Consider the following 6,000-nt stretch of genomic DNA (forward strand, 5'->3'; position numbering starts at 1 on the left):
CAATGAAATTCTGGCAGCTCAGAACTTTAATTAAGTGTATGCAGACATGTGTTTGGTGGCTTGTAGCCACATGCTACATGCCACATTTTGGGGGCAAGAGCAAAGTTTCACTTTTACATGCGCATTGCTCGCAATTTGCGCTGGAGAAATGCAGCGACAAAAAAGCGGGCGAACAGGTTTCTGTGTTGTTGTTGTCGTTGTTGTTGCGCAGCGGAAAGGCCACGTTGTTTTTTTTTTTATAGGCCGCCGGACGTCAGCCTTGGCCCCTGCAGGCAGCTGTTTTTTTTTGGCCAGTCATGCAGTCAGTTGGCCGGTTGCAGTCAAAACTGGGTCAAATGTTTGCATATTGGCTTTTACTTACAGCTAGCAGTAGTTGCAGTTATTAATTTTGATTGTGTGGCAATCACACTCACACACACACACACACACACGCACTCATCAATTAACGCATTCTTCTAACTCGCACTTTTGCTGTTGCGTGACGTCTAATTAGCAGCAATTGCCGCTGGTGTTTTAATAGTTACTTTCGCTTGTTTGCTCAGCAAATGGCAACAAATTTCACGAATTTCATATTAAGAATTAATCTTGTCAAATTACTAGCGACGGCCTCTTTCACTTTTACAGTTGTTGGGCTTGGTTTGGTTTGGTTTTGGTCTTTCCTCTTCAGATTTATCTCGTAGCTGTTTTTGTTGTTGTTTCACACGCAGAACGCGACGAAAGGTTGTTTGCCGGCAACTGTTGAGCACCAACTGAATCGAGTTGCCGGCCGCATCGAACCGGGTTCCAGCTGCCAGATGTGGCCAACATTGGGTGCTAGCGATTCGGCTAGTAGGGCAACAGCCGCAACAGAGAGCGCAATTTAAGCTCGCCTAAAAGTATGCTGCAACATTTTAAACATTACTTTAAGTTCTTATTTTGGGCTTAGTTTAAGCGGATAGTTTGGAATAAGAAAATAATTTAGAGCAAGACAACAATTATTATCACTTAAAAGAACTACTCGGCTCATATAGGTCATGTTGAAAAATCAATGGAATATATATATATACATAGATAAATAATTCAAAAAAAATATATATAATATATAAATCATGAAGACGTCTGCCTGTGGGTCTATATTTCCTCTATTCTATTCTATATTGTCTTGTTCTTAGCATCTCATTTGAATAACTTTGTTTTTAAGTGCATGATTATAGCGTCTTTGTGTGCATAGTCATCATTTAATTCAACAAATGTTAACGAGAAGGAAACAAGGATATCTTCGACCCGCCAAAGATTTAATACCCTTGTGGTCCACAAGTCTAACGGTTTAGCAGCGATGTGAGAATAGTGAAGCTCGTAAATGCTGTGCTTGATGAAAATATGGAAATGGAAAACAGAATTTTTTGCCATACAAAAAACTACTTTTCGAACCATCTTTGCAATGGCAACTATTATAAGTAGTTGCCCGATGTTGATAAGATTTTGGGAGCATTGTGAAACTTTTAAGTTCTGAGTTTGGTTAAAATATCCTAAATAAAAAAGTTCTCCATGCAATAAACCTTCTTTTCAACCGAGCGTTCCGACAGTTGTACTGCCTGCTATAGAAAGCCAAATCGATGCAAAGTCTGAAGACGATAGCTTTAAATCTGAGAGACTTGTTCGCATAGAAACAGACAGACGGAGGGACGACCATGGCTCGATAGTTTATACTGATCAGGAATATATATACTTTATGGGGTCGGAAATGTCTCCTATACATTACTCATTTCATCTTAAGATTGTGACACCCTGATTGGAACCAGAGACTGTTCGGTTATTGGACCGACGCTCAAGCACCTTATTTGGCTGCATTTTTATTGAAGGTCTTTATACAAACTTTGACCTCTGTTTTATCCTACTGGGAGATGGAAGCTTTCTAGCTACTTCGGCTTGTGCTCCGTGTGGGCAAACTCTTGCTTTTCTAAAGATTAAAATTATAGGAAATAGTTATAAGCTATTAGCACTTTGGCTAAGGTAGTACTCAATCCATACACCAGCTGCGATTCGAAGAGAGATTGTTGATCGCTAAGTGTTTTTTTTTATATATTATATTTCATTAAATAGCACTCCCTTCTTTACAGACAATAATAAATTAAAAATGATAGAAACTATAAAAAGGCAACTTAAATTTTAAAATCTGGCTTTCCACTTAAATCAATTTTCCTAAAGGTTGGCTCAGTTGGGTTTGTTGCTGGTGCTAGCGTTGTTGTTGTGCTTAGTTTTTGCATCCATTTTCTTTTTAAGAAATTCTTGAACCTAAGCGTCGCAATGGATGCTGTTTCCTCTGTGGGCTCAATTGCAGCGTTCTTGGTAGGAAGCTGCGTCTGTGTCTTTATGGCATCTGTGTTTATTTGTTCCGCTTTTGCGGATGTCGTCGTTCCAGCAGGATTTTTTATTTCCGACTCCTCTGCTGTGCACAACCAGGACACACTCAGCAGTAGAAATAGAGCTGAAGTTGACAAAGTAAATTGGCATAATTTGCCTGAGACAAACAACTAATACACTTACGTATATAAAATAACTTCATCGTGGCTCTGGAGCGACTAATTTCCCTCTGGCTTACGTCGGCCTTTAAATACATTGATATGCTAGCAATAAAACATATAGTTTAATAAACTTTAAAAGTTAAATTCGCTAATTGTAAAATAAATAAGCGCCAGCATTTGCTAATATGGCCAGAGAAATTGGCTGAGTTAGCACAAAGGAAAGTGAACTAATTATTCGTTGTGACGTAAAATAATAATAAATAATATATATATATATTTAAGATGATAAAATATTTGAATAATTGCTAACAATATTTTTCTAAAATGATAGAATGTTTTTTATACAACTTCACTTGTTGTTGTTGCTGGGATTGTGATAAATTTGTTTAACCACTTTTCTCCAAACAGATTTCTGTAACCGAGCGAAACCTCAATTGTCATCTCTTTTCTAGCTCTATCTCCTATAGGGCACGTAGTTTGATCCCTGCCACTCTCAGACGTATAACTAGGACTATCGATGAAAAATAAATCGAGCTAGTGAGCTATATCGAAAGAAGTCTCAATCTCATTCTACTATAAGACGCAGAAGCAACTCATTTTCTCGGTCTGCCGCAGGCTATAAAATTCTTTCAAATTGGGCTGTTAAAACGAGTCGATTAATTATCTATGTGTTGAAAATTCTATAATTTTTAATCAAATATCTCAACCCCTTGCTAATATGTAAGGGGAACTCACTTTCTTGCCAAAACTAGCATGTTGGAAAATAAGTTAACGCCACGCAAAAATTTAAAGCCTTTTCTCTGCAATCTTAACTTTTTTTTTCTATTGTTAGATCGGATTCCCAATGAGGAAAATATTTTTTGGCAGGAATATAAAAATTTTATTATGATTCTTTTTAGTTTAGGCAGTTTTTTATAGGCTTTTAATCTTTTCTTAAAATCTTAATCGATTTGAAACGTAAAGTTTAAGGATAACTTAATTGCCTGCAAAGTCATTTAGACTTTGTAATCATGATCTACGGTTAAAGAGTTGTCGAATTTGTTATTACATTAAGGTTTTGCTTTATATTCGAACTCTTACGAAATGAAGACACAAAGAAGTCATAGATTAACACCTATTTTAATAGATACATTAACGACAGAGTTATCAACTTGCAAGCTAACTTATCGAAAATATGTATGACTATATACTTATGTATCTTTTGCTATCAAATTTATTGAACTTCAATGTATGCAAGTGAAACTTTTATTGAATATTCTTTAAGTAGGGGAAATTGCAGCCGAAGCTTGCTCAGCGAACGTGACGCCAGCTGGCTTCGTTGTCTGAGCGTCGGGCTAGGAAACGAGGGGTCGCCGGTTCAAATTATCAATTATATTTATTTACTTAACTTGCTATTTAATCGCAAATAAAAAGGCAAAGATAATAAAATAAAATACATGGACATGGACTACAGACGGGAACTAACAAATCTAATTAAAATATATTTGTATATTATTTATTTATTTATTATTTATTATTGATTATTTATATATATATTTGTTGATTGAGTAGCGAGGTGTGTATTTTCTCAGAGTATGCTGATCCGAAATATTCGTCTGTTCCTATCAAGGTTATAGTTTTGCAATTTTTGACATTAGAATTTTATCCTGTGCAGATCCAGGACATGATTTGTATCTATAACGCATAGTTTTCTTTCAAAACCATTTTCTTCGAATATAAACTTTAGGAAATTTATTTTCTAAAATATTATCAATATTCATATACAACAAAGTAAGGGATATTATAAATATTATAAGTGTTATGAATTTTGCTTTATTTGTATATAATCAAACATAAATAAATAAATAAATAAATAAATAAATAAATAGGCGTGGTGCACATTGATAGAATGATAAACAGATATTTGTTCTATGGAAATTTTTCGATATAATGGAGAAGCTCTAAGTCGACGGCGGAACCGTGGTTGTGGTTGTGGTAGTGGTAGTTGTTGTTTTGCTGTTTATCTTGTTTCTTATCCAGTTCTTGATAAGGAAGCGCTTTGGTGGCTTTGCGGCAGTAGTGATCACTGTGGTAGTATTAGTAGCATTAGTAGCTGCGGCATTATTATTCCAGACCTTGGCAAACTTGGCAAACTTGAGCAGTTGCTCCACGTTAACAACTTCTGTGGTGTCCGTGGGGTCCACGGACTTCAAGCCGGTGGGCTGTGCGAAATACGGATTCGGACTGTAGCCCGGGAATGGATACGGCGGTGGATACATTGGCGCTGGATAAGGCGAAAACGGCGGCTGGTTGTAGGGGCACTGGGAATATGTCATGGGCGTGGAATATGTCATGGGATATGGCATGGAATAGGGCATTGGAGCTGGTGCGACGTAGTATGGCATGGGATCGGACATCGGTTGTGGATGCTGATGATGATGCGGGGGCGGCCGTTTGTTATGTGCTTTAGTGGGTTTGGGTCTCTTTGTCGGGCGGATCTCTGGCTCTGGCTCTATTTCATTGTCGTAATCCAGCTCCCTAGACAGTTCGTCTTCTAGTTCCTCGATTGTTATAGGTGCTTGCTTTAACTCTGGATCCTGCTCGACCAACACCTCCAACGTAATGGGTTCCGCCTTGCCTGCCGCCGTTGCAGTTGCAGCTCCATCTGACCCAGCCGGAACAACTGTCGGATTTGCCATGCAAATCCAGGCTGTGCACAGCGCCAGGAATACCACTGCAAAGGAATTGCTAGTTACTTGAAAGTTTTAACTAAAGTTTTCTTTATTTCTTACCACTGTAATGCGCCTTCATTGTACTGGGCTATGAAACAACTGATCTTCCAGTGCCCGTTCCGCGCCTTTTATGACAAAAATCAATCTTGCCTTAAATTAGGTTAGAAGAGAAACTAAACATTTGTGAATTCGCTAATTTACCATTCACACGTGCAGAACTATATTCTACGGTCTATTGACCGCGTTAAATCTGTTAATAAAATTGTCACACTATCTTAAAAATTAAATAATTGATTCATTTAAAATATTACAACAGATAACCATATTCAATATTGTGTAGAAATACACGTTTGAGTATTATTCTAGTCATACGGCGCGTTGCAAAATTGTCAATATAATCCAAATATTGTGAACTTTAATTTAATTATACATATCATATATATCCGTGCTAAGATTTATGGAACATTCCAATACAAATCGATTTATTTTGCACTTTACTAAAAATGTTGGAATTGAGGTGTTAAAATTCTTGTCCTACGACTGAATATAAAATATTCCTCAATATATATGAATATATCATAAGATATTATATATATATATATGTTACATATCAACCTAAGATATGTATATCTGGGGAGTTAAAAACTGGATCCAGTTATTGTACATGAAATGGAATTTGTTCAAATTTGTAGCTGTAGGTGAAACACTTTCTATTTCCATTGGAGCGTGGCGAATTTGATTAATTGACTGTCTCTAATTACAGAATTGTAATTTAAGAAAAACCA

This window comes from Drosophila montana, unplaced genomic scaffold, assembly GCF_035044405.1.
Source record: "Drosophila montana isolate Dmon_TW-CO22-7 unplaced genomic scaffold, ASM3504440v1 contig_3733_1, whole genome shotgun sequence".
In the NCBI taxonomy this organism is placed as follows: domain Eukaryota; kingdom Metazoa; phylum Arthropoda; class Insecta; order Diptera; family Drosophilidae; genus Drosophila; species Drosophila montana.